This window comes from Bos mutus, chromosome 16 (genome assembly GCF_027580195.1).
Source record: "Bos mutus isolate GX-2022 chromosome 16, NWIPB_WYAK_1.1, whole genome shotgun sequence".
In the NCBI taxonomy this organism is placed as follows: domain Eukaryota; kingdom Metazoa; phylum Chordata; class Mammalia; order Artiodactyla; family Bovidae; genus Bos; species Bos mutus.
In genome coordinates this window covers 11,034,019-11,052,359 of record NC_091632.1, presented here as the reverse complement: position 1 = coordinate 11,052,359, position 18,341 = coordinate 11,034,019, and the positions used below count along the sequence as shown (strand labels likewise).

Here is an 18,341-nt window from a genome sequence, read left to right as displayed (position 1 = left end):
GTATAAGTGTCCTAGTTGCTGTGCATTGGCTAGATATCAGTTCACAGCTCCCTTGTCTGTAGAATTGCCTTGGGTTAAGTCATAACTACCATATCCCACCACCTCCAGAGCCTTGCTCAGGAGGATCATGTTTTATACGCAATTTGTGCTTCACAGCTTCCCTGATGATGAGAACCAAAGCAAGTGTCCAGAAAATATGTTCTCCTTAACCCTTCCCTCTGTCCCATCCTGTTCTTCTCATTCTCCTTCCTCCAAGAGCTCGCCTCTGAAATTGAGATGTATATATACAATGGCTTCCCTCGTGGCTCAGACAGTGAAAGAATCTGCCTGCAATGTGGGAGACCCGGGTTTGATCCCTGGGTCTGGAAGATCCACTGCAGAAGGAAATGGCAACCCACTTCAGTATTCTTGTCTGGGAAATCCCATGGACAGAGGACCCTGGCCAGATACAGTCCATGGGGTTGCAAAGAGTCCAACACACCTGAGTGACTGAGCACACACAAAGAAACATATACAATGGAATATCATTCAGCTGTGAGAAAGAAGGATATCCTGCCATTTGCAACAACATGGATGAACCTTGAAGACTTTATGCTAAGTGAAATAAGCCAGACAGAGAAAGACAAATACTGTAGGTTCTCACACTCAGAATCTCGGAAAGTTGAACTTATGGAAGCATGAAATAGAATGGTGGTTACCAAGACCCAGAGGAGTAGGGAAAAAGGAAAACATTGATCACAGAGTACAAACTTCCAGTTAGAAGATGAATAAATCCTAGGGATCTAGTGCATAGCATGGTGATTATAGATAACAATACTGTTCTGTACCCTTGAAAGTTGCTAACAGAGGAGATCTTACATGTTCTCACTGCAAGAAAGAGATGATAATTACCTGATGTGATGAAGGTGTTAGCTAACACCACCGTGGTAATTATATTGCAATATATAAGCGTATCTAATCAACACTTTGTACACCTTGGACTTACACATGTTATATGTCAATTATATCTCAACGAAGCTGGGAAAAAATTGTTTGAACAAGGATCCCCATTTTAGGCACTGCCAGATAATTTTTTCCCAGCTTTGTTGAGATCTAGGGCTTCCCAGGTGGCACTAATGGTAAAAAGAACCCTCCTGCCACAGCAAGAGATGTAAGAGATGTGGGTTCAGTACCTGGGTCGGAAAGTCCTGTGGAGAAGGGCGTGGCAACCCACTCCAGTATTCTTGCCTGGAGAATCCCAAGGACTGAGGAGTCTGGTGGGCTGTGGTCCACAGGGTCACGAAGAGTCAGACATGACCAAAGTGACTCAGCACTCACTCACTAGGGAACACCCCCGGTGGCATCAGCTTCCTGCCTCTGGCTGGACCAACCTCTTCTGGAGCTGTTGCCTAGGCAACACTCAATAGCTCTCTAGCCCCACTCAGGCCACCCTGTCCCACCCAGTTACATGCCCTGTGAGTAGAATGATGTGACTTGTGCTCCACCCTGGCTGGCAACAACCTACTGAGGACTCAGGAGGAGGCTGGCTTTCCTCATTTCCCCAGGTCTATAAAGAGCCCACTCTTGCATTCACCTTCAGATTTAGGGAATGAGGCTTTGACCTGACTCAGCCCCAGCTGCTCCTGTTCCTGGACTCAGGGAGAGTCCACAGGGTGAAGCAGAGATTTCAAGTCTGTGTGGGATTGAGGCCAAGCTCACTGAATCGCTGGTACCCAACACTAAACTGTCCTGACACCTCTCTTAACAAGTCCCTCCTTGTGAGCAGCAGGGACAAGGAGAGGGAGCCGCTCCTTCTCCATGAACAGGTGTTCCCAGGGTGATCTTCCTACAAGCAAGGTGATCAGCAATGGACTCAGGCAGAGAACTGGGAAAGAAGATGCTGACCAACCCCCAATGTACATCTATTGAGTTTTGAGGTGCTTGGGAAGTAACACTCCTTTCTCTCCCTCTGTATAGGAGAAAGAATCAACAGATGGAGAACAACAGGTCACCTTCCTCTTTGCTAAGTGGCAAGAAAACAAGACCTTCCCCAAGAGGTCTGCTAACACTTCATCCCTGAATTTCACGATTTACTGACTGTGTGAGAGGCCACGCCAGACAACCTCTGGCCTCCCATGAGGCTTCCTGCTCAGGAGAGAGGAGACAGGAATGCATGAGACAGGCCAGGCCGGAGAGCAAGCAAGCAAGAGGAGGAGCTCAGTTTCTCCCACTTAGATTCTGTAATGGAAGACGTCACTGTTCCCTGCCCTGGAGAGGAGAGAGGGTTGGGTAGAGAAGTGTTACCTCTATCTGGCGCTTTCTTTTCCATCATTACTAAATGCCCCAGGAAGGTGGGAGGCTTTGGAAAACGCAAAGGAATTTGCAAGCACTCAGTAGGCAGAAGTAAGAGTTAACAACCCCTAATGCGCTGGGCAATGCCTTTCACCGAGAACGGTCCCACCCAAAATACCACCAGCACCCCCATGGGAAGCAGAAGTTCTTCTAGGAGGAAACAGGTGGCAAGGAGCAGGAAGGCCATTTCCACCCTCAAGTACACGCACTATTGATCACTTATAGATTCCAAAGCGCAAGACACTCAGCAAAGTGAATCAGGAGGGGCAACACCAGTTTCCCAAGCTCGGAAAAACCAGGAGACACAGACCCCTGGAGAGCAAGGCATCATTCTGAGTGCTTCATTGAGCGCCCCGCTCCAGGAGGGCGGAAGCCGGGGCCATGGCCTTTCCCGGGAGAAAACACCTGCAGAGGCGGCAACGCAGTCCGCGGCCAGTCATTTCTGCGGAAAGCTGCAGTCAGCTACCCGGGAGTTCTCACTTCCCTTTCTTCCTTCCCATTTCTCTTTCCCTTTTCTTAAGGACTGCAGTCCTTCTCTGTGAGTCTAATTGTTTGCCTGTCATAATTCCCAGGACTGTCCCTGTCAGCCCCCATCTGCTTAAGGACCAAAGGTTTTCAAGGGAGAATTTTTACAAATTCCGGTTCACACACCCACCCCCTTGTTCCTTTCCTGCTTTCAAAAAAGGCCAGTGTTGCCTTGGCTTTAGCCTTTAAGCAAGTATTCCCAGAACTGTGGCTTGGCCATCTAATTCTGCACACATTATGGGGTCTGGCCATATTAACAGGGTTATAAATATGCCTGAAGTTTAGAATTGATGATCAACAAAGTACTCGAGCAGGCATACTTCTTATTGAAGCCCAAGAGCACCACAGTGACTCGCAGAGAGGGTCCACACACATCATTTTCGCCTTCATTTCCTAATCTGATCTACTTTTATTTCACGCCACATGAAAAATGGATGGGAAGCTACTTGATGAGTAGCTTTGATGAGTTTGGTGAGTTTTCTCTGTAAGTCGTCTCCCCCACCTGCTGTTCCAGTGAGCATGACACCAGAATTCTCAGAACCACGTAGCCCAGGCCAGGCCAGCCACAGAGCCAAAACCCACACCCAAGGACCAGAAGAAACAGGGGCCCCAGATCTTCATGGAAATAAGAACCGGGCACTCAAGAAGTCAGCCAGCAGGCCCAGGAAAGTGCCATAGACTCAGCCTTTCCCAGCATCTCAGGGGTTGAGTGAGTTATGGGCAAATGAAAGTTTGTAGATAAAAAGAATCCCGGAAGCCAATTGGTTTCGGATTTATTTACATAACTGGCTTGGAGAGCCTTTTGGAAATGGTCCTCTGTGTCTGACCCTTGTGTTTTTAGTAACACACATTTCATAATATCAGGCACTCCATCTTATCCTGGAAATTTTAGCCAAACATTTTAAGATGATTTGCTACTCAAGATTGTATACATATTTCATAAAAAGGCCTAATAATAATCAGAGTGACAACTAACTACCACTGACCACTTAGGATGTGTCTGGCAGTATTCTGAGCACTTTAGAGAGACTGATTTATTTATTCTTGAAGGATTGTGTCCATTACGCAGATGAGGGAATGGAGGCGACATTGCAGATCAGAGATGTGCTGGCAAGTGGACAGCAGGGATTCAAAGGCAGGCAGACCGGCTGTGGAGCCCAAACACTTAGCCAAGACACTATGCTACGTCTCACCTTCACGTTCTTCAAGATTCTGTCATGGAATTAACATATACACGTGACTATGTATAAAATAGACAATCAAGAAGGGCTTCCCTGGTGGCTCAGTGGTAAAGAATCTGCCTGCCAATACAGGAGATGAGTTCGATCCCTGGGTTGGGAAGATTCCCTGGAGAAGGAAATGACAACCCACTCCAGTATTCTTGCTGGGAAATCCCATGGACAGAGGAGCGTGGTAGGCTACAGTCCACGGGGTGCAAAAGACTCAGCACAACTTAGCAGCTAAACAGCAATAACACAATCAACAAGGACTTACTTATAACAAAAAACTAACCTATAAGGAAAAGAGTCCACAAAAGAATAAATGTATGTATAATGCAATCGCTTTGCTGTACACCCGAAACTAACACAGCATGTAAATCAACTATGTGCTGCGCTGTGCTTAGCTGCTCAGTCGTGTCTGACTCTTTGTGACCCTATGGACTGTAGGGGTCTCTGTCCATGGGGATTCTCCAGGCAAGAATACTGGAGTGGGTTGCCATACCCTCCTAGAGGGGATCTTCCCAACCCAGGGATTGAACCCAGGTCTCCCGCATTGTAGGTGAATTCTTTACCATCTGAGCCACCAGAAAAGCCCAAGAATACTGGAGTGGGTAGCCTATCCCTTCTCCAAAATCAACTATAACCCAATATAAAATAAAAACTAAATTTTAAAAAAATTCTGAGGAAAAAGATTCTGTTATGAACAAGCTGAGTGTAAGGATAGAGTCAAATAACATTCAGTTCAGTTCAGTTGGTCGTGTCCGACTCTGCAGCCCCATGGACTGCAGCACGCCAGGCCTCTGTGTCCATCACCAACTCCCGGAGCCTACTTAAACTCATGCCCATCGAGTCTGTGATGCCATCCAACCAACTCAACCTCTGTCATCACCTTCTCCTCCCACCTTCGATCTTTTCCTTCAATCTCTCCCAAATAACACCAAAGCCTTCTATAAGAAAGTAGTCCAACTGTCTATCTCAAATGCCTGTGTAAAAGGGCAAGTAACATCTAGCAAAGATAGTACGGCCTGTGAACTGGGCAATATGAAAGAGGCCTAAATTTATTAAAAAATAAAAAAACACTACTTTATTTATGTATTGTCCATGCTGCACAACTTGTGGGATCTTAGTTCCCCAACCAGGGATTGAACCATGTCCCCGGCACTGAAAAATGCACTTTTAAGCCCTGGACCACTAGGAAAGCCCCGATTTTTTAAAAACACTGCTTAAAAAAAATGTCCTTAGGCTCAATTCTGCCAATTGGCTGCCGATAGGGGAGTCCTGCTTCTAGTCTAAAATTCTGCAGACAGTGAAACTACCCAGAGAGGGCAAGTGGTCTGCACAAGGTCACACGTAAATAGTGACCGAAGCCAGGCTAGAATCCAAGGCTCACGGACCTTTCTGCCTGTGTGAAAATACTCTCCACCCACTACTTCCCCAAGCCTCTTCCTCCCTCACTAGTTCCCATCTCACTGATGCACATGCAAGGAGGCTTTTATTCTATTGGCATAGTAAATAGAGCTGAGATACAGATTGCTCTCAAGCTCCGACGCTTTTATCCAATATAAACAGAATCAGGGCAACCTGCTGCCTCTTACTCCTGTCTCCCTCACGCACACAGGCTCTGTGCCGCCTCAGTATCATTAGCAGAAGGCAAATAGGACTCAGGCACCCCAGCCAAACTGGGGAACACTGTTTACCTCCCGTCCTACCAGGGAGATGCATTTAGAATTTCTGCATTCCTTCTGTTTTCCCACTGACTCTCTGGTGGGAATAAAGACTGGATGGTTCTACATGAGGTACGTCACAGAAGAAAGAGCTGTGGACTGGGAGTTGGGAGATCTGGGTTCTCTCATAGACCCCTGAATCTCAGTTTACTTATTGCAGTGATGTGAGGATTAAATAACTTAATAGAAAATAAAGGTCTGAAATCTGGTAATTAGCAAAGTCCCTATTCTCTGCTCCTCAGATTCCTCAAACTAACCAAAGAGAACACACACACTCTCTCTCTTGTACATGTACACCTATGAAGAATAATACACGTAGTTGAGAAGTCACACTTTGATAACGATAGAGCTGCCATTATGCAAAAGACTCTTTTTCAGAACTCATTCCTCAGAATGGTATCAGGGGCTCTAGAAAATTCAGGATAGCTTTGACAGTAGCAACTCTTCATTCTCTAAGTGTGAATTGATTCAATCTTCGGTTATAACCAGATGTCTTTCTTAGCTCTGGAGACTACAGCTGGGACTCGAGCCTGGGACATTAGGTTTGGGTGTGGGGAGGCAGGGCGGTATAGAAAAAAGCGCTCAGGATTCCACGTCAGAAGACCTGGATTGTGCTCTGCTCAGACACCCACCAGTCCTGTAGCTTCAGGCAAGTCCATAACATCTCTCAGCCTCAGTGTCTTCATCTATAAAACAGGAAGGAAAACAATTACTTCATAGGATTTTTATGAGAACCAAAAGATAATAGTATATGTAAAAGTGTTCCTTGGGCCATAAAATCCAAATTTAAATTCTAAAGCAGTTTTTTTTTTTAATATAAAAGATGTGGAGTGATTAGTAAATTAAATCTGAAGGCAGTTCTTATAATGGAACTTTAAAGTCATTATACTGGGAGTAAGAATAATTACCATCATTGTAAAGCTCCTGATAAGACAACCTTAAATGGCCAAACTCATATCTACACAGTTCATTCGTTTAGTCCGCAAGTTGACAAATGTCCTTGGATCACCTAGAAGTGCCAAGATCTAGTAGATTCAGGGGATGCCAAGTCAAATGCAAATAGCCCCTTTATGTCTAAAAGCTCGCAGAGCAATGTGACTAGACATCTAGCATTTGCTGTTCATTTATCTCACTACCTTAGAGTTAAATCTGCTATGAACAAACTACAACCGCAGAGCAGCCCTAGAGGCTTCTTGAGGCTCCTGAGCGTCTACAAAATGCTCTGAAAAACCAAAGGCACTCTCACCACGTGAGCCAAAGAGAGGATGAACCAGCATGTGGGTGAGTGAGGACCACAAAGATGGTGGAGTCAAGAACACCAGGGAAAGTTTCCGGGAGGAAGTAAGAATGGAAACACGTCGGGAGTGCCACCCACAGCTCAGAGGACCGCCCTTACCAAACGCCACTCACTTTCTGCCTGCCATCTGGTCTCTGGTGACATAATCTACAACATAAAGGAACTAAGCGAAGAACGGTCAACATCCATCTCAGCTCTGAGATTTCATGATTCCTTGCCACGCTCAGCTAACCTGAAGGAGTTAATTCATGTCAAAATATTTGAAACCTGAGTCAGCACAGGTGAGGCAGAATACAAGGAGCATCCCCACCACCATCATCACCCCCGCCCCATGCTTCCCAAGAAGACAAAGCTGCCTATCATTTGCCTTTAATCTGTTTTCTTAATTTTCTTCCGAAGGAAAGTCACAGCTCCAATCAGTCCTCTAATCAATGGCTGCACTGCTCTTGCACAAATGAGCTGGATTTATTAAAGGAGTCCTCTCTTCGATGGAAATGGGCTCCCTGCTGGGGCTGCAAATACAGGCTAAGATTGACTGCTCCCAGAATAGGTGAAGATGTAAAGGAAATGAGCGCAGGCAAATGACAGGAAAGAGAGGTTCCAAGGCCTCTGTACGACCACCGCACCACTGTAGGCAGGAACGCATGGTCACCAGGGACCCCTGGACATTTACATCTTACTTAGGCTGAGCCTGGGTACGTAACTAGCAGTGCCTCCCAAGTAAGCATCCTCTGTCAATCCTCCCCGGGCCTTAGGAAAAGAAGCTTACCCAAAAACAGGCTGAAAGGGAGACTCTTCCAGAGAGAGAGAGCCTCACAGAAACCAAGAGGTTATAGGCTGTCATAGCTGGAGAGATCCCCGGAGGGTGATGTACAGCCCCCCAATGAGAGTGTGCTCTGTGAAAGGACCCCAATATTTATGAATCACGGACGACTAGAAGCAGAGGAAATTCATATTCCAAAGGTGTAAGAAATTGTTCGCATTAGACAAACATTAGATATTTGCATATTACATTTGGGGGCTGAGATCTCCTTGATGGTAAGAAGTAGACACTAAACTCTTGCTTACAAAGAGAGGAAGCCAGTGGAGACGCTTGGAATGAGGAAAACTTCATCTGTGCTGCAAATCATGTCAAGTTCTGCCTTCACTGTAGGCAGATTCATATTTCTGGAAATTACTATTATGTTTCCTGGGGTGTTGTGGAGAGGATGGGGAAATCAATTTCTTGTTTATTTTCCCTTGAAGCCTCCAAGAAGCCTGAGGGGATGGGATCTCAGTGTAGAATATGGACAAAGGCACTTGTGTGGTGGGCCGGCATCTGGCTCTGGAGACATGATGGAAGACAGAGACACAGAGAGAGAGAGAGAGAGAGAGAGGGACAGAGACACAGAGAGAGAGAGAGAGAGAGGGACAGAGACACAGAGAGAGAGAGAGAGAGAGAGGACAGAGACACAGAGAGAGGGAGAGAGATAGAGGGACAGAGACACAGAGAGAGAGGGAGAGAGAGAGGGACAGAGACACAGAGAGAGAGAGAGAGAGAGAGGGACAGAGACACAGAGAGAGAGAGAGAGAGAGAGGGACAGAGACACAGAGAGAGAGAGGGACAGAGACACAGAGAGAGAGAGAGAGAGAGAGAGGGACAGAGACACAGAGAGAGAGAGAGAGAGAGAGGGACAGAGACACAGAGAGAGAGAGAGAGAGAGGGACAGAGACACAGAGAGAGAGAGAGAGAGAGGGACAGAGACACACAGAGAGGGGGGGTGGACAGAGACACAGAGAGAGAGGGAGAGAGGGACAGAGACACAGAGAGAGAGGGAGAGAGAGAGAGGGACAGAGACACAGAGAGAGAGAGAGAGAGAGAGAGAGACACAGAGACACAGAGAGAGAGAGAGACAGAAAGAGACAGAGAGAGAGAGAGGGAGGGACAGACACAGAAGAGGCAGGGAGAATGGGAGTCCTGTGCCGTAAACAATAGGAGCCAAGCTTCTTAGTAGCTGTTTTACGCATTTCTATTCTCAGTTATAATTCCCTTCTGTTGCTCTCAAACCTCACTTTTGTTCAGCGTGTCAGCCTGAGAGAGAGCAGTCTGAAAAGCAAAACAGTTGCAAGATGGTGAGGAGTATCAGCGTAGCAGAGATGCAGCACAAAACCAGCGTGGAGATGATGAGGGTCACGCAGGATGTGTATGTGGGCCACGCAGCCACTCCTCGGATAATCCTCCTTCAAAGCTGCGGCCGGGGGAACCTGGCCAAAGGCGTGCTGTTCTGTAGTTGGGTGGAAAAGGAGGCTGGTGCTGACTGTGAATAAGGGGAGGCTGGAGAACATCTGGATTCCAGGAGAAACAGAATCCAGACGTGTCACGAAGTGACTTGCCCAGGGCCACAGAGCTAGTCAGTGACAGAGACAAACTCAGGTAGAGCTGGTGTGATTCTTAGTCTTGAGTTTTTGTTTTGTTTTGTTTTGTTTTGTTTTAACAACCCTGGACTCACCACACCTCTCCCCACATTTCAAAGTCCAGTCAAGCTTTAAGTCACCAGTGCTCACCACTCAGAGAGAGAGGAGGAGGAGGAGGAGGAGGAAGGTGGGGAGGAAAGGGAGGGGAGCGGACTCAGACAGCGCTTAGGGGAAGCAGACGTTCCAGAGTTTTTGGATTGCTCGTATTTTTCTTGACCTGGCTCTGTTTTCTGGAGACTCGTGGACTGTTAGAACTGGAGGATCAGCCAGTCCATTGCCCAGACAGTGGTGGTGACTGGCCTAAAATTACTAGCAGCTACAAGTCCAGGCATGCTTGGAAGCAGAGGATGAGAGCAGCAGACACAAAATGTGGAGGGAAAATGAAGAAAAACAAAGGCCCCAGGGAGACCCGACTCCAGGGAGGGCGATGGAGGAACCCCTGTGTACCTTCCCGTTCTCCCTGGCCCACCGGCTTCCCTGACTCTGCTGTGTCGCTTCCTCTCTCCTTCCTGGAGCCCCTAAAGCAACTAGAGTGAGAAAAGGTTGCATCTTACTCGTCTGCATCCTGTCTCGTTCCCCATCCTTACTCACCTCGTGTGAGTCCTGTTTCTCCTACACTCCTAGCTCCTGTGAGGTGGGAACTGGACTCCATGGTATGGACCGTTCCGCATGCTTCTCTTTTACAAAACACCTCACCCCATTTTGAATAAGCGATCTGTGATCGATAAGTACCTGCTTGTTGATTACCCTTTGAGAAAACTTCTCAAGGTGCACACATTCTTATATTATAGAGGGAAACATGTAAAGGGCAGGGGAAATGAGGCTTAGTCTTCTAATCCGAAAAATATAAAGGGAAAGACTCCGTGACACAGGGCCATTCCTTCTTATCTGAGCTGCGTTATTTTTGGGAACAAAATGCAGCAACTGCACTGACTGACTGTACAGTGTGGACAGGACATCCTCAGACCAAGAGGCTCTCTCCCCGTTTCCCTGCCATCCCCTTCTGTCTCATTCCATACAGAGTCTTCCAAGAGCCTTGCCACGCAGTGTTCAGGATGTGAACGCAGCCTCAAGGACTCCAGCAGAGACACAGGCAGGAACCCGCCCGAGGTCTGTGAGGAGTGGCTGCTTTGGGATGCGTTTATATTTGCTTCATCTCAGTCGAAACTCCGAGTCTGATGGCGAGGAAGGGGATTCTGCAACGTGCGGTTGGCAACACTGTCAGAACATGGAGTGGCTTTGCCTTCAGAGACGGGGCCGGAAGTGGGTGGTGGCTACAACTGGAGAACCTGCCTCAGGCACGGACGAGTGTGTGGAGTGTGACAGTGGCTCCCTCTCCCCCACACCTCCTTCCCCACACCTACCAGCCTATGTGTCTGTGCATCATTAAAATCTTACTCGTGATGTAAAATGCCAGCCTGAAGTCCTAAGGTAACTTTGGCAGCCATAAAACTATCTATGGAAATCTTGAATTTTAAGTTGTCTCCTCTCCTCATTGCAGAACATTCTAGGGGATTGTGAGAAGGAGGCTCAGGCTTCCTCATCAGCTAGGGAGATGCTAACAAAGGACTGGAGAGGAGCACGTATGCGCCCACCTAAAACGTCCATCACACAGCTTTTTGCCTGACATTACACCGTCACTTAACCTTTTCCAACTGAAAAGCAGATTCCAGGTGTATTTACTGTCGAGCCAGGTCATAGCTCCGCAGCCCGAGCAGAGAGGGACCACAGGCAGCATCCATCCTTCCATCCTGGCAAATTGAGACAGAGCTAAAGACAGATGCCACTCTGTCCCTCATCCTCTGACCTTCGCTCCTCTTCAAGGTGACCAAGTTTTGTGTTGGAACCTATTAAATATACATACCACAGTGACTGAAGTGTTCTTGAAAGGATGGGAAAAGGGAGTGCTAAGAAAGAGGAAGCATTCTGGAATGAATTATTGATCAAGTTTTCTTTCACACACACACACACACACACACACACACACACACACACACACACATACACGTGCAAGGGTCAAGCATTCCCAGCCAGAAGGAGACTGCATCTTGTGCGGTCTTCACAGGGCTAAGAAAGATAACCTCTTTGCTCTAAACTCCATCTATCTGGTGGTTGGGAAATGTGTTCACGTCTCTGTGTATCTCCTTTTGTTTGCTTTTCCGAGAGAGCCTGAATCAGCGGATTTCAGAAGAAAGCTAACACATCTGACAGGCTTAGAGAAATGATGTGTGCCACGTGAAAAAAATTAATTAAATAAAATGTTTTTCACTTATATAGCAGTTTTTATCCCAGTCTCTAAACAGGTTATGGTATTAATTAAATGTTGTCATGCATGACTTGTCACCTGGGCTCTATTGACCCGAGTGGAAAGCGCAGGTCTGATTGCTGTGAGAGACAGAGAAACTGAGGCAGTGTGGAAGGAAGGATGAAACAGTCCTGAGGAAGGTTCCCTTACTGTCTCAGTCAGTGAGGAACTCAAGGGAACTGTCACCTCTGCACTGGCCACGCCAGGCTTCATTGGTCTCATGACAACCACTGTGGCGATGGCGAACCATGTACAGCTGATTCCAGTTCTGGAAACCTCACTCTCCATGGGGGCCATTCTCTGCTCCGCCAGCTGATGCAACTGCCTCCTTACAGGCCAACTTTGTAGCCATTACAAGAGTATTAGTTATCTATGCTTATATTCCTAGCAGCCAAAGATGGAGAAGCTCTATACAGTCAGCAAACACAAGACCAGGAGCTGACTGTGGCTCAGATCATGAACGCCTTATTGCCAAATTCAGACTTAAATTGAAGAAAGTAGGGAAAACCACTAGACCATTCAGGTATGACCTAAATCAAATCCCTTATGATTATACAGTGGAAGTGAGAAATAGATTTAAGGGCCTAGATCTGATAGACAGAGTGCCTGATGAACTATGGACGGAGGTTGGTGACACTGTACGGGAGACAGGGATCTAGACCATCCCCATGGAAAAGAAATGCAAAAAAGCAAAATGGCTGTCTGGGGAGGCCTTACAAATAGCTGTGAAAAGAAGAGAAGTGAAAAGCAAAGGAGAAAAGGAAACATATAAGCATCTGAATGCAGAGTTCCAAAGAATAGCAAGGACAGATAAGAGAGCCTTCCTCAGGGATCAATGCAAAGAAATAGAGGAAAACAACAGAATGGGAAAGACTAGAGATCTCTTCAAGAAAATTAGATATACTAAGGGAACATTTCATGCAAAGATGGGCTCGATAAAGAACAGAAATGGTATGGACCTAACAGAAGCAGAAGATATTAAGAAGAGGTGTCAAGAATACACAGAAGAACTGTACAAAAAAAGATCTTCATGACCCAGATAATCACGATGGTGTGATCACTCACCTAGAGCCAGACGTCCTGGAATGTGAGTCAAGTAGGCCTTAGAAAGCATCACTACAAACAAAGCTAGTGGAGATGATGGAATTCCAGTGGAGCTATTTCAAATCCTGAAAGATGATGCTGTGAAAGTGCTGCACTCAATATGCCAGCAAATTTGGAAAACTCCGCAGTGGCCACAGGACTGGAAAAGGTCAGTTTTCATTCCAATCCCAAAGAAAGGTAATGCCAAAGAATGCTCAAACTACTGCACAATTGCACTCATCTCATACGCTAGTAAAGTGATGCTCAAAATTCTTCAAGCCAGGCTTCAGCAATACGTGAACTGTGAACTTCCAGATGTTCAAGCTGGTTTTAGAAAAGGCAGAGGAACCAGACATCAAATTGCCAACATCTGCTGGATCATGGAAAAAGGAAGAGAGTGCCAGAAAAACATCTACTTCTGCTTTATTGACTATGCCAAAGCCTTTGACTGTATGGATCACAACAAACTGTGGAAAATTCTGAAAGAGATGGGAATACCAGACCACCTGACCTGCCTCTTGAGAAACCTATATGCAGGTCAGGAAGTAACAGTTAGAACTGGACATGGAACAACAGACTGGTTCCAAATAGGAAAAGGAGTACATCAAGGCTGTATATTGTCACCCTGCTTATTTAACTTCTATGCAGAGTACATCATGAGAATGCTGGGCTGGATGAAGCACAAGCTGGAATCAAGATTGCCAAGAGAAATATCAATAACCTCAGATATGCAGATGACACCACCCTTATGGCAGAAAGTGAAGAGAGACTAAAAAGCCTCTTGATGAAAGTGAAAGAGGGGAGTGAAAATGTTGGCTTAAAGCTCAACATTCAGAAAATGAAGATTATGGCATCTGGTCCCATCACTTCATGGCAAATACATGGGGAAACAGTGGAAACAGTGTCAGACTTTATTTTGGGGGGCTCCAAAATCACTGCAGTTGTGATTGAAGCCATGAAATTAAAAGACACTTACTCCTTGGAAGGAAAGTTATGACCAACCTAGATAGCATATTCAAAAGCAGAGATATTACTTTGCCAACAAAGGTCCATCTAGTCAAGGTAATGGTTTTTCCAGTGGTCATGTATGGATGTGAGAGTTGGATTGTGAAGAAAGCTGAGCACTGAAGAATTGATGCTTTTGAACTGTGGTGCTGGAGAAGACTCTTGCGAGTCCCTTGGACTGCAAGGAGATCCAACCAGTCCACCCTAAAGGAGATCAGTCCTGGGTGTTCATTGGAAGGAATGATGCTAAAGCTGAAACTCCAATACTTTGGCTACCTCATGCAAAGAGTTGACTCACTGGAAAAGACCCTGATGCTGGGAGGGATTGAGGGCAGGAAGAGAAGAGGACGAGAGAGGATGAGATGGCTGGATGGCATCACTGACTCGATGGACATGGGTTTGGGTGAACTCCGGGAGTTGGTGATAGACAGGGAGGCCTGGCATGCTGCGATTCATGGGGTTGCAGAGAGTCGGACACGACTGAGCCAATGAAATGAACTGAACTGAACTAATTAAAGCAATTATCACGAACACAAACTTAAGCAACACACATTTATTGTCTCACCATTTCTGCAGACCAGGAATCTGAGCATGACTCAGCTGGGTTCCATGCTTAGGGTCTTCCACGATGTCAGTGAGGGCTGCATTCTCACCTGGAGGCTCAGCTGAGGAAGGATCTGCTCCCACGATCTGGGCAGCATTCGTCTCCTTGCCGCTGGTTTCACTGGCTGTTGGCTGCTGTCCCTAAAAGTCTCCCAGCAGCTCCTTGCTGCCTAGGCTTCCTCTGCATGCACATTTATCTATCATGTCAGCAAGGAGAGGATTCGTGTCAGTTGTCAAGACAGAATCTTATACAGCGTAATACAATCACGCTCTGTGCTTTGTGATTATAAAAGGGGGCATCTCATCACTTTTTCTGTATTCTATTAGAAGGAATTTGCATGTCTCACCCACACTCAAGGTAAGGGAATTACATAAAGGTGTAGATACCAGGAGAAAGGGATCCTGGGAAGCTGGAGTCTGGCAGCCGAATTCAGAAATCTGGAAATAGAAACTCCTTCATATCTCCAAGCTCTGTGGCTGGCTTTCAAGAAAAAAAAAAAGGTAAGGAGTTTGTCAGATTATTTGATATTACAGGCATACTTCTGAGACATTGCCAGTTCGGTTCCAGACCACCACAATAAAGCAAATATCACATAAAGAGAGTCATGCATTTTTTTTTAATTTCTCAGGGCATATAAAAGTTATGTTTACACTAAACTGTGGTCGATTAAGTATGCAATAGCATTATGTCTAAAAAAATGTGTGTACCTTGATTAAAAATATTGATTACTAATGACCATCCTCTGACAAGGCAGAGTTACCACAAAACTTCAACTTGTAAAACGTGCAGTACGGGCAAAGCATAGTAAGATGAAGTATGCCTGTATCTACCTCGCAGAAAACAGGAGAACTCAGCAGAACACTGAACCCATACAAAAACAGATGTTTGGTAAAGATCTCAGGGAGGCTGCAGAGGTTTCCCTCATTAATCAAGACATACAGGATTAATTTACTCAACTAGCAGCCAGGGTGCTAAGACGGCCCCTTCAGCTCCCCTCTTTTAGTTCAAGAACCACAGGGAGTCTCATCTAGATTGAAGTGTGAGGGACCTGGGTGGAGCAACACGTCAGAAACTTTAACATGCATATGACTTAACTAGGCTTCTTGTTTTCGCCTACTCTTTTTTTTTTCTTTTCTTTTTTCTTTTTAGTTGATTCACAGTAATGTGTTAGTTAAGGTGTACAGCCACATGATCCAGTCATACCCACACGAGTTCTGAGGTCTTGTTGGAACGCAGACTCTGACACAGGAAGTCTGGATTCGGGTCAAGATTCTGCAGCTCCCAGATGACATCACTGTTGCTGGTCCTCAGAACATACTTTGAATACCAAGAGGAGAAGGTAAGAAAGGATGAAAGAACCAAATAGTAAAATTTTCCCCCTACCCAAAGTGACTGTGAATAATAGGATTTTAAGTCATTTAAATATTTTGAGTGAAAAATCTCTGAAACCTTCCAAGAGCCAGATGGGAATTGCCTTTTTTTCCATGCACATGGCATACTGTGAATTTGGGGAGAAAATGATATTTAGGCTTGGGGAAGTGTGGAGAGAGAGAGCTTGGAGTGGGACAGTGAGTGACGCCATGGGGAGAAATCTTGAAGCCAGTGAGGATTCAGGTGAGTGTCTGAGAAAACTGGAGCTTGGTCAGAGCTAGCTAGAACAGCCTAGATGGACCTGAAGGAGAGATGGAGCATTGAGCATCCTGGATGGGATCAACTAGAGGGAGTCAAAAAACAAAAAAGGAGAAAAAGGAGACAGGATTTCTAACAATTATGGATCAGAAACAACCAACAGTCTCCAACCAAATGCACAAAAGAGAATGGAAAGCAAATGGGATTTCCGAGAAGGATGCAGAGGGCAGGAGGCAAGTAGAGAACGTGGCCACCAGTTTAGCTTTCTAGCAGAAGCTAATCGGGGTATATTTTAAAGGCAAAGGTTTGGTTTTGAGCCAGAGAATAGAAGCAAAGGAAATGCCATGCCTGGGAGGCTCAGGGTGGCTAAGTAATATTTTAACTCTGAGTGACGCTAACTTAGCCATGGGGCAGCACAATATTGGAAGGCACAGGGCCATGCGATGTGGAGCGAAGACTTGGAACTGGGGATCAGGAGACCTGGCTTCTCTGTCGGGTTCATCTTTCACTCATTATAAATTCACTGGGAGCCTGCCAGACTCCAAGCCCTATGCTAAGTTCTGGAAAACTTAAAATAGCAATTGAAATAATAATAAAAAAAATAAGAAAGTAATCAATAATGTTAGTAATAACATTTGAAGTGATTTATTTGTGCTAAGTGCTATCCTAAGTAATTCATATTTGTTGAGTACTTTAACTGTTAGAGGCTTCTCTGGTGGCTCAGACGGTAAAGAACCCACTGCAATGCAGGAGACCCAGGTTTGATCCCTGGGTCAGGAAAATCCCCTAAAGAAGGGAATGGCTACCCCCCTCCACCCCCAGTATCCTTGCAGTATCCTTGCCTGAAGAATCCGATGGACAAAGGAGCCTAGTGGGCTGCAGTCCATGAGTTCACAAAGAGTCGGATATCACTGAGCAACTAACTTTTTAGATATGAGAACAATCTATTGAGGTAAGTAATGCTTTTATGTTCATTTTTCAGATGTTGAAACTGAGGTGGAGAAATAACAGGACAGATTATTTCTGCTCTAAGGGAGCTTATTTCTAACAGTCATGTCTCCAATTAACAGAATGACTTCTGGTGACTTCTCAAGCTGTTTCCCCTTCTTTAGCTATGACAATCATAGATAAAAGTGTGAAGAACTATTCATTATCGTATTCAATCCTTGCAATAACCTTATGAGGTAATTACTATTATCATTCCCATTTCACAGATGAGGAAACTAAGGTTCAGAGAAGCTAAATAAATTTCCCAAGGGGCCTTGTCTGGGATTTAAACTCAGGCAGCCTAACTCTAGACTGAAATACAGCACCATGGCAAATTAGGAGACTGGACTAAATCTCTGAGGTCACATTTTACTGGAACGTTCCACTGCCTTCCTATAAGTTCCTTGAATCTCAGGTATTTTATGATTCAGATATTTCTGTATTTGAACTGGCTATGTGCGCCAACAGAGTTCAAGGGGTAGGACACGTCGTGACAGGGAAGGAATCCATCTGTGGTCTGTGGGAAAAGGCAGTGAAGAGCCAAGTCAGCTCTCCTCTCTGTGGTTGCTGGTTTCATCATGCGGACCCAGACCCGGTACTGTAGACAGAGGCTCCACTCAGCTGGGAGGCCTCACAGTGCAAGGAATAACTGACTGTGCATGCAGGGATTTGTTTCAGCAGAGATCCAGAATGCAACCTTTCCGGATCGAGCTGGACAGGAAAGGATTTAAATTGAGGTCATGCACTGAGAGAGAGGAGAGTGCATGAGTCATGCTCATTGCTGGAGTCAGAAACAAATTCATTTCCCTGTGAGGAGTGTTACCAAGCAGGAAATCAAGTCCCCAGGTGAGGGAGGCAGTGAGGTGCCCAAGGGAAACGGCAGAGGCAGCCAGGCAGATACCGGAGTGAGTGCGTCTCCAGACTCCAACGAACTTCACACTAAAGCAGAGAGTCTTCACAGACCATGTGCAATCTTTTGGCTTTTAGAAGACATAACAAAATTTAATGGATGTCCCCAAACTTGAGAATTTTAACTTGTCCAGAGTCAAAGTCATTCATTCATTCCTTCACCCCACAAGTATTCAGTGAATGTCTGCTAAGCTCCAAGCCTAAGAGATTTGACAAACAGAAACGGACCCTGGCTTTCTCAAGCTTACTTCTAGTTACAGAAAACACT

The 18,341-nt window shown here is 45.8% G+C and overlaps 1 long non-coding RNA gene across 1 annotated transcript in view; it reads right to left on the bottom strand.

The window, feature by feature from the left end:
* Nucleotides 1–1,307, bottom strand: part of LOC138991238 (uncharacterized) — a 28,118-nt gene extending 26,811 nt beyond the window's left edge. Inside the window, exon 1 of the long non-coding RNA XR_011467201.1 lies at nucleotides 1,173–1,307. This is a non-coding gene — a long non-coding RNA (uncharacterized lncRNA). The remainder of the gene's footprint in view (nucleotides 1–1,172) is intronic.
* Nucleotides 1,308–18,341: the final 17,034 nt, after the last annotated feature.